General features: G+C 39.9%; 1 non-coding gene and 1 pseudogene across 1 annotated transcript; one reads left to right on the forward strand and one right to left on the reverse strand.

Moving 5' to 3' along the window:
* Positions 1-2,605: 2,605 nt before the first annotated feature.
* Positions 2,606-8,225, forward strand: LOC139532904 (dnaJ homolog subfamily C member 5B-like; annotated as a pseudogene).
* Positions 8,226-9,543: 1,318 nt separating this feature from the next.
* Positions 9,544-9,629, reverse strand: trnay-gua (transfer RNA tyrosine (anticodon GUA)). Its single transcript is given in 2 exon segments — positions 9,544-9,579; positions 9,593-9,629. It is a non-coding gene; the product is annotated as a tRNA-Tyr (tRNA).
* Between the last annotated feature and the right edge of the window lie 1,515 nt (positions 9,630-11,144).

Raw genomic sequence — 11,144 nt, forward strand, 5'->3', positions numbered from 1 at the left:
CCCAATACCGATTTGAGCAGTCGTACACCGACGGCGCAGACCTCCACAAAGGTATTCCACCACAATGGGGTTTGCCCTAGAGAGGTCCACATCATTGCCTGTGATTACCTTTCTTGCATGAGTCACTCAGTTGTACTTGAGAAGTAGTACTCAACAGTTTTCAATGTGAGACTATGGTGGAATTTAGTGGAATACTCTTAAAAAATGTTTTATGATCTGTTAATAAAAGCTTTATGGTGTCTCATAGTTCACATTAATAATACAAATAATAATAGGCTACTTACTTGAAAAGTGACTTATTGACTACCCTACCTTCATTAATTATCTGAAAGGTTTTTATTGTTCCTAGACAGGTGTCGGGGTAGGAATAGTATTTGAACAGTCCCCCTATCAAATACACATATTATTATTCATGATATTCATTTGAGATCACAGTGAATGTCTGTCACACTCAGTAGGGAGGAGAACTTCCCACAAATGTATGAGAGAGAGAGAGAGAGAGAGAGAGAGAGAGAGAGAGAGAGAGAGAGAGAAAGGAATTCATACTACTCCTCCATCAATGTCAGGCTGACCTAACAACTAGTACCTGCAGTAAGTGGCTATTGTCCAGTGTGTCTCTATTGTCCGGTTGTGTGAGTAGTAGGCTAGATGTAAATAAGACCTTATTTTCAGGAAGTCAAGGAACACACCATTCCAGATTTCTCCCCTGAAAACACTGTTCTAAGAACCACTTCTATTTACATTCCAATTAGACCATTTTTTTGTTTCCTTATGTAGGAGAGCTGGGGGAAAATCCTGAGCTGCACCATGGCAACAGTCAGGCTGAATGCCAGTTGAGGGGCATAATGAGTAGGGCTATCCCCCTCTCCTCGACTCCATCCCTCCATCTCTCCTTCTCTTCTACGGCACTCTGAATGCAATTCCACACAATCACACTCCCTGCCACGAGGTCCTGCATCTTTTCCAGGCAACCGAAGCAACATTGTGCCAAATCACTCCACCAGCCAGTCACTCACCCTCAGCGAAGGCTAGGCACATGATAGTGGAACCCCATATTGCCCTTAGCCAAGGACAAGCCTATCTAGCCTCATTCGGTTGGATATCAACTGAGAATGACTGGGTTTAGCTGTGGTGGCTATTAAGCTGCATTTTTTATAGACATTTCTAAAAGTGTAATGGAGGTTGGTGTTGATTTGGTAGGTTTTACTAAATGTTTTCAACAAACCACTTGACCACTCTAAAATTATGTGTGTGTGTGTGTGTGTGTGTGTGTGTGTGTGTGTGTGTGTGTGTGTGTGTGTGTGTGTGCGCGCGCACTCCCATGAGTGTGACTGTCTGTGGGAAAGGGTAGGAAAGCATTTCTTAATTAATTCCTCCTACGGTCTCTTTAAAGCACACACATATTGGTCCCTAGGTAGACATGCTTAGCCACACAAGTCAGTGTGCAAGCCCAGGAGACACGGAGTATAGAGAAGGGAGTCCAGGGACAGGTGAGCTGCTTACCTGCTGTTTCCCCAGGGGCCACAAGTATCTTCTTGCAGATCAGGAAATAAACCGACAATAAAATGTGACTCCAATCTGTTGTTTTGTATGGACTTTCAACACCATAAACAATACATTACAACTGCGATATGCCATTCCTTGAAATAATCACTGGTTTGCAAACTTTACCCAATCTAAATTTATAAGATACAATATTACTATCATGATTCTAGTCTTTATATACATGGAGCTGAGGTGAATATAATGCATATTGGTTATGGTAAACTTTGTGTCCACTTGCAAACCCTTTTCGACCTACGTTTTTACCCCCTTGTCATGCCACTCTGTAAAATCTGCATGTATGTATCGCCATCTTGTGGAAGAAGAGTATTCAGGACAATACTTTTTTTCTACGTTTCTTCTATTTTCCACTAGGTGGTGGTCTTCTGTCACTGAATGCAGAGGCTTTGTGAAACCCATGGTGTAATCTTATCAAGCCCACTAAAAATATAGTAGACTAAAAAGCACAGCATTACGGTCAATATTTGACCTTATCTTTCACCCTCTCTCAGAAAGTCATCAATCTGTTGACACTACTACTATTCTACCCAGACACCTCCGTATCCTGCAGTATAGTAGACCTACTTCCAACTCCCCTTTAAACCCCAACCCAACATCCAGCTAATCATGTTAGGGCCACTGGCAGCCGGGCCTGCTGAAACGTGAGCACAAAAAGTTAAAAGAGAACTAAAAGTTCTCTTAATTAAGTCTTTTGAGCTCTGTTGTTTGGTGTTTGCGTTCGTAGTCCATGTTAAAACAGTAAGGTGACAAGTTCTCTCATGTTGGTGTTCTCTGATGAATTTTGACAACATCTTTAGCGACTCTTAGATCGAATAGAGTGTTGGAGATAACATAGTGATAAAACAATTGAACGGTACAATCCCTGTGGAAAATTCTTTGTTACTATTTATAGCAGTTCTATCAATAATGAATAGAGATGCTGTGTGAACAGTATACCATTACTGATAGATCAGTGGATCAGCTGAACAACCACACAGTCAATATCAGGAATCATATGAAAATCATTGTGGTTGCTGTGTTGTCCAGGTAATGGTGAGAGAATATGTCGGAACAAAGGCAGCGTTCCCTGTCCACCTCAGGAGAGGCCCTATACTTAGTCCTGGGCCTCCAAAAGACCTGTACACTGGACGACATCAATAAGTCCTACAGGCACACACACACACACACACACATACACATACACACACACACACACACACACACACACACTTTCACCTCACTTCTTGAGCTTTGTGCTTGGTTAAACCAGTGGGTGACCCACTTCAATATTTGGGCCGACCCATCAGGTTGTTTCTATAGGACACACAATTTGGGAGTCATTGGGCTAGTTAGTGGAGTAACCAGACAAACAACAGACAACAGATAACCGTATGCCTCAATGGAGAAACTGAACTGCATATTACATCACTGACAGCAACCCTTTGAGCATGTTAACCCATATAAAAAGTTCCATCCATTTAACTCTATATACTCTAAACACTGTTTTTGTTAGTATGCGAAGATCCTTTTCTCCACAGAAGCAGGTTATACATTGATCTGTGACCATGCAACATGTGCTGGAAAGCACAAACAAATGTCACGTAACAACCAATGTCTATGGAGGTCAGTGGGAATGATTTTAATGGGACGTTTTTCAGGAGACAAAAAACAAGACTTTGTGAGTCAGACAGACACTCTGACTGACTGCTAGAAGACCCTTTATAATCACAGACAGTTATTGTCAGACAGCTGCATGAATACAATATTACTTCCATAAAACTAAAATATTAATACTACAGAACAGATGGCACCCCTTGTTGTACTCAGGTCAGGGCTTATAAAAGATTCCTGTGTGTGTGTGTGTGTGTGTGTGTGTGTGTGTGGTGTGTGTGTGTGTGTGTGTGTGTGTGTGTGTGTGTGTGTGTGTGTGTGTGTGTGTGTGTGTGTGTGTGTGTGTGTGTGTGTGTGTGTGTGTGTGTGTGTGTGTGTGTGTGTGTGTGTGTGTGTGTCTGTGTGCGTGTGTGCCCCCCATATGCAAGGGTGGGTGTACTCGGAAGCTTGTCAGAACACGTTGGGAATAGACTCTAGCATTATGGCTGCAGCCCCACTTTCTATGTACCCACACAACAAGTAGTACCTGAACCTTACAATAAAACAGAAGAAGAGACTTCCTACAACATGAAGAGCTGCTGATAAAAACCTACTGGTCTCCGTACTCAACCTTAATCTAGTTATTGTGTCATGACGTTAGTATGACAGGGGCCTTTGATGCTTACTCAAGATCAATTCACTCAGCTAAATCCCAACCCTATCAATTATATTTTGCAATGTAATTCCGCATTTTAATGTAGATTTTGTTTAGGATACCTATTTTAACCTACATACTGTAACCTACATTTCAATCAAAATATGCCTGTCAAGACCTCTTGCATACCTTGCCTTCTCTCTCATTTCACCAATACATTTCCATTCGAAAGCACTCCGGCACGTACAGTAGTAAGTCAAAATCTTATGACTTATAATATGAATTAACTTCAGATGCATACAGGTGCCATCACAATTAGTCATTCTTAATTAGTCTAATTGGAATTCACTTTCAGGAACCATCCAAATGGTTAGCTTTTGAGCAGCCCTTGTTTGTTGTTAATGAATATGTAATCATAGTGGTATTTTCCGATCCTGTTGGCATCATGAAAAATGAACAAGCAGACGTGCTTCGGAGCATCATCAAATGTTAATGACAAATTACAATATACAGCAAAAAAGAGAGAGCGAGAAAAAAATGTGTTATGTAAAGCTGACTGTAGTTATATTTATTGTTTTATGTAAAGCTGACTGTAGTTATATTTATTGTTTTATGTAAAGCTGACTGTAGTTATATTTATTGTTTTATGTAAAGCCGACTGTAGTTATATTTGTAGTTTTATGTAAAGCTGACTGTAGTTATATTTGTAGTTTTATGTAAAGCTGACTGTAGTTATATTTATTGTTTTATGTAAAGCTGACTGTAGTTATATTTATTGTTGTATGTAAAGCTGACTGTAGTTATATTTATTGTTGTATGCAAAGCTGACTGTAGTTATATTTATTGTTGTATGTAAAGCTGACTGTAGTTATATTTATTGTTGTATGTAAAGCTGACTGTAGTTATATTTATTGTTGTATGCAAAGCTGACTGTAGTTATATTTATTGTTGTATGCAAAGCTGACTGTAGTTATATTTATTGTTGTATGTAAAGCTGACTGTAGTTATATTTATTGTTGTATGTAAAGCTGACTAGTTATATTTATAGTTGTATGTAAAGCTGACTGTAGTTATATTTATTGTTTTATGTAAAGCTGACTGTAGTTATATTTATTGTTTTATGTAAAGCTGACTGTAGTTATATTTATTGTTTTATGTAAAGCTGACTGTAGTTATATTTATTGTTGTATGTAAAGCTGACTGGGGTTATATTTATTGTTTCATGGTGTCTGTCAACAACATCTACACATTTTATAGCCTGACTTAGAAGAATTTTAATTGTGCTATACATATTATTCCAACTATAACTGTGCTTATATCAGTACTGTACTAATGTACTAATGCCTGGCAGTTGTGTGTGTTGACGGGTGTGAGGGTTGAGGGTTCTCACCCCATCTTTGTCACTAGTTGCTAAGGTGCTGGCTGCTGACTGGATCTGATCTGCAGGTATTGAGAGTGGTCTGCAGATATTGAGAGTGGTCTGCAGGTATTGAGAGTGATCTGCAGGTATTGAGAGTGGTCTGCAGGTATTGAGAGTGTTCTGCAGGTATTGAGAGTGATCTGCAGGTATTGAGAGTGGTCTGCAGGTATTGAGAGTGGTCTGCAGGTATTGAGAGTGGTCTGCAGGTATTGAGATTGATCTGCAGGTATTGAGAGTGATCTGCAGGTATTGAGAGTGATCTGCAGGTATTGAGAGTGGTCTGCAGGTATTCAGAGTGATCTGCAGGTATTCAGAGTGATCTGCAGGTATTGAGAGTGATCTGCAGGTATTGAGAGTGATCTGCAGGTATTGAGAGTGATCTGCAGGTTTTGAGAGTGATCTGCAGGTATTGAGAGTGATCTGCAGGTTTTGAGAGTGATCTGCAGGTATTCAGAGTGATCTGCAGGTATTCAGAGTGATCTGCAGGTATTGAGAGTGATCTGCAGGTATTCAGAGTGATCTGCAGGTATTCAGAGTGATCTGCAGGTTTTGAGAGTGATCTGCAGGTATTCAGAGTGATCTGCAGGTATTCAGAGTGATCTGCAGGTTTTGAGAGTGATCTGCAGGTATTCAGAGTGATCTGCAGGTATTCAGAGTGATCTGCAGGTATTGAGAGTGATCTGCAGGTATTCAGAGTGATCTGCAGATATTGAGAGTGTAGACAGGAATGCGTCTAGAGATGCCAGGATACACACTGAAACATGGGAAAAGATCTCAACTTGGAAATGAGAGATAATAGTGCAGCCTCTTACTGAAAGCATTAGATACGACCATAAAGTAGCAAGATAGTAACAACGAAGAAGATGGCATTTCAGCTAGCTTAGCCTTCTGGAGTGAATAATCTTTTCAATTTCGTTTAAAAATATATATATATTCAAAAAGCTTGCTTTGAAACATCATCCAGACAAGAACCCAGAGAACCTGAACGCCACAGATAAATTTAAGGAGCTCAACAATGCCCACTCCGTCCTGCCAGATGCTTCCAAGAGGAACATCTACGAAAGCTATGTCTCTCTCAGGCTGTACGTGGCTCAGCATTTTTGAGAGAACTTCAACCTTTATTTCATGCTCTCCAGTTGGTGGGCAAAGGTGGGTTTCGTCAGGTAGAAATTGTGTGTGTGTGTGTGTGTGTGTGTGTGTGTGTGTGTGTGTGTGTGTGTGTGTGTGTGTGTGTGTGTGTGTGTGTGTGTGTGTGTGTGTGTGTGTGTGTGTGTGTGTGTGTGTGTGTGTGTGTGTGTGTGTGTGTGTGTGTGTGTGTGTGTGAAAAAGGAAATCTAGTCTATGTCCATGTGTTAATAGTGAATGGTCTATGTCCATCCTGTTTGTGGTCTGTAGCATGCTAACAGGCTGCTACTTCTGCTGCTGCCTGTGCTGCTGCTTGAACTGCTGCTGTGGGATGTGTAAAAACCAAAACCCCTGGGGAGGAGGACCCCGACACCTACATTTTCCCTGGCAACCTGGAGGAGCAGATCCGCACAGACATGGAGACAGGTGAGCAGCAGGTGTTCACAGCTACAATGTTCAGCAGGGTTTTGTAACAGAGAGCCAGGTGAGCAGCAGGTGTTCACAGCTACAATGTTCAGCAGGGTTTTGTAACAGAGAGCCAGGTGAGCAGCAGGTGTTCACAGCTACAATGTTCAGCAGGGTTTTGTAACAGAGAGCCAGGTGAGCCCCACTGAGAAGGATGAAATTGCCCCTTGACACAGAACTGAGGTCAGTTTTGCCTTTCATCTTCCTAATAAGGTTAGGACTCTGGGAGGGTAAGCTGATGCTGTGCCTAAGGGCAACTTCTACCCTGAGCAAGCCTCACACACTATCTCTTACTGCTTCGGAATTAGCCTATAGTTCGCAGTTTTATTATCCTTCTGTTGAAACAACAGCAGCAACCCTTTTAATAAGCTCTTCCTACATCACTCTCTTACCGTATCAATACTTCCTCATCTATTAAAGGGAAAGCATTTGATGCTGCGAAGTGACTTTGATGTGAAAGCAAAGTCACGAAGACAGCGGACTGGCATAGACTTTGAATACGATGTTTTCTCCAACGCACCAAGTCAGCCTGTTAATGAAAATAAAGACACTTGATATATTTGGGCCAGATATTTGGATATGATACATTGCTCTGGTGCCAGTTAGCTGTGGGAGGTTGGGTGTGATTTTATTCTTCATGTCTGCTGCAGTTCTCCAACATAACTGATAATTACTGCCTCTGAGTCACATCTCTAAATGTGTTTCCATAAGCAGTTATTTTGAGCCCCATCTCACGATTAAAGGGAAACAATGGCCTTTGTTTCCAGCACTCACTGCAAAGTCTCTCAGCCATCATGGGGGGATGATAAGAAGGCCTACTCATATATTTGGCTTCAGAACACATTGCTTATGATAACATATTTACTGTGAGCATGTAGCAATAGGAATTGTACCTACTACTGTAGGGATAGCCCAGGGTAATTGAAGTGATTAAAACGGCCCTTCAAGCCAGCCAGGCTGTGGCAAAGTGTGCCTAGTCTGTGGTGCCAAAAGGACAACAGGCAGGAGGCTAGACATCACTTCCTATAGTTAGTGTACAGATGTAGGATCTTAATTTGATCACTCTTTTTGCAAACTTGTAGAGTAGTCAAGGTTTAAAAGGCTTCTAAAGTTTGTAATTTCCACTTTAAATATTAGACTTGATTTGCCCCTACAAAAAAATATCCATTCATTATAAACCACATAATAATTCACATTTCCTGTTGCTGCAGGATTATTCCTGCTGTATCAAACTGGCTCAAATTAAGATCCTACATCTGTAGTAGGCCTATTTCTAGGACAGCTTTGGAGGATATGCATATTTTCATTATTCTGTGTAACATTACAACATAAACTAATGCACTGATAAATTGATCTTACCCTCTCAAGCAACCAACCAATACCAGCGAGACCAGGTTGATTGGTGACGGACGACGGGCCTATACCTAACACACCTGAGAGCAGACATTAGAGGACTGATGTTGTCATAGGGATTCCAGCCCTGGGTTCAAATACATGTGTATTTAAGTATTTGTTATTTACAGTGCATTCAGAAAGTATTCAGACCCTTTTACTTTTCCCACATTTTGTTACAGCCTTATTCTGAAATGAATTAAATACATATTTTTCCTGCTCCATCTACACACAATACCCCATAAAGGCAAAGCGAAAAAACAGTTTTTTAGAAATGTTTGCAAATGTATATATTTTTTTAAACAGAAGCACCATATTTACATAAGTATTGAGACCCTTTGCTAATAGACTCGAAATTGAGCTCAGGTACATCCTATTTCCATTGATCATCCTTGAGATGTTTCTACAACTTGAATGGAGTCCACCTGTGGTAAATTCAATTGATTGGACATGATTTGGAAAGGCACCTACCTGTCTATATAAGATCCCACAGTTGACAGTGCATGTCAGAGCAAAAACCAAGCCATGAGGTCAGCTTTTTATTTTTAATAACTTATTTTTGAAAACATTTTTTGTTTTGTCATTATGAGGTATTGTGTGTAGATTGATGAGGGGCGAAAACTATTTAATCCATTTTAAAATAAGGCTGTAATGTAACAAAATGTGGAAAAAGTCAAGGGGTCTGAATACTTCCGAATGCACTGTAAATACTTATTTTCTGTGTGTTTTAGCATTTTCAAATAATGTGGCCTGAATTAACTACTTCTATTGGAAGTATTTTCAAGTATTTTCAAATAATTCCCTATAAATAGCCTACTATTTGAAAGTATTTTCAAATAGTTATTTAAAATACTATTTTCAAATAACTGGGTTGAATGCATGGGATGCAGACGTTCCACGTGTATTTCCAAATAAATTCCAATATTCAAAAACTTGTCTTTTCAACAACAACAAAAATATCTAAATACTTACTTCCTTAATACCCTAAATAGTATTTTAACCCAGGTCTAAGAGGGATTCATTCCCTGGTGTAGTAGATCCCAGAAGGCCTCCATTCCACCCCTTAACTACACTTTGTAAATTATGAATGAGTATTCGTTTGTGTGCAATGTGTTTTGTGTTTGTTATTGTTTTGTGTTGTTTGTTATACAGTATAGTAGGCGTAAGTATGGCTGTGAAAGGATTGAGAGATTTAGAATTGTGTCATGTGGCAATAGACTTCCCTTTTTTTTAAAGTTACTTCAACATATTTTTTTGTAATTACATTACGCATCTTACAAACATGTAAGCGTACAAATCATACTGAAATTTGTTGTTAGGTCTGGTTTCACAAATCAAGTGAGCAAAAAAATCCTCCTTCGAGCCGGATTTGAACCAGCGACCTAAGGATCGCCATGTAACCTCTACAGTCCTCCGCTCTACCAACTGAGCTATCGAAGGGAATACATTAAACAGTTGACTAGCGGACTATGTATACGTAACAGTGTGAGTGTATGTATATATACATGTATGTGGCTGGCTAGCGTCCTAGTTTACTTTCTGCAATTAATTACTCAGGGTAGAATAATATCTCTGAGTAGACTACATTTTAGCAGTCACATATTTAGATTGCGAATTATAAAAACAAACGAGATATGCACATAGCTAACGGTAGCTAGCTACATCTCGCTTCAAACGCATTCAACACATTTAACGTTACGATTTAACGTTACGAGCTAGCAAGCATGAGCCGTGTCAAATGTACTGAGGCCGTGTGCAACCATTACTAAAATCTAGGACAGGACTCTGTATATTCATAGACTAAAACTAAACTAGCTCTAACGACGTTAGCGAACTTTTCTTATAAGTTTGACATGGTGGTAATGAACTGTTTCCTAAATTAAAGTGTCATAGAACCTAGCCCCCAGCATTGTTACTCTGACGACGAGCAGCCTAAAAAGTTGCACTCCGAGAGGGAGGTGGCAACATTGTATCTAACGCGACCCACGTTCAACACGTCATTCTAAATAGGCTGATGCATTTATGTTAGTCACTGCTGCCATTTTATAACAAGGGGAATTAGCTCAAATGGTAGAGCGCTCGCTTAGCATGCGAGAAGTAGCGGGATCGATGCCCGCATTCTCCAATTTTTTTCCCGACAAGTAGCGGGATCGATGCCCGCATTCTCCAATTTTTTTCCCGATCGTCCCAATCAGTGTTGTTGTCTATGTTCCATAAATAAACATTGAAATGACTTTATAGCCAGTCATGTGTTGCTATGTATTCATATGAAAAATTCTGGCTACAATGTATCTGAATGATTAACATTAGAATGTTTTGAAACATGAACTGGATGAACGTTCCTTCCTTGATCTGCGAGATACTGTACTGTTTACACTACGAGATACTGTCCATGATGCTGATCATATATTCTGATACGTTTTATAAGCGTAAATATTATTTTAAAATACCATAATACATCAAGTTGCCTCATTATACTGCTGTTATACTCAAACATAGTGTGTATGCCACTGTTCATCAGACACAGATTGATTCTAATTTGCAAATGTAATAACCACAAGGGGATTCAGCTCAAGTGGTAGAATGTTCGTCAATTTTTTACACTGTTTCAGGGCGCCCACTGAAATTCTAGTAGTTTTACTGAACTCCCCTCGGATTACCAACGAACTGCGATGCTCATCAGCACATCAGTTGAGTCCAAAATGTAAATCCTACCATAGCCAATATAAATAGCCTATTATGTCACATTTTCATGTTGTTCTCGTGAACAGCACATCCTCAAACACTTTTGTTATACAATGATATTTGCATATAGGCTAACAGTTTGATGACACACAGCTTTACATTAAATGGGGTCAATTTGAAGACTACTGCGAGGAATCATCAACTGCCCAAGCCCTATCTAGACTCATTTTCATATATGGGCAAGTAAACATGGCAACCTTCGACCTGACA

Source organism: Salvelinus alpinus, chromosome 10 (assembly GCF_045679555.1).
Source record: "Salvelinus alpinus chromosome 10, SLU_Salpinus.1, whole genome shotgun sequence".
In the NCBI taxonomy this organism is placed as follows: domain Eukaryota; kingdom Metazoa; phylum Chordata; class Actinopteri; order Salmoniformes; family Salmonidae; genus Salvelinus; species Salvelinus alpinus.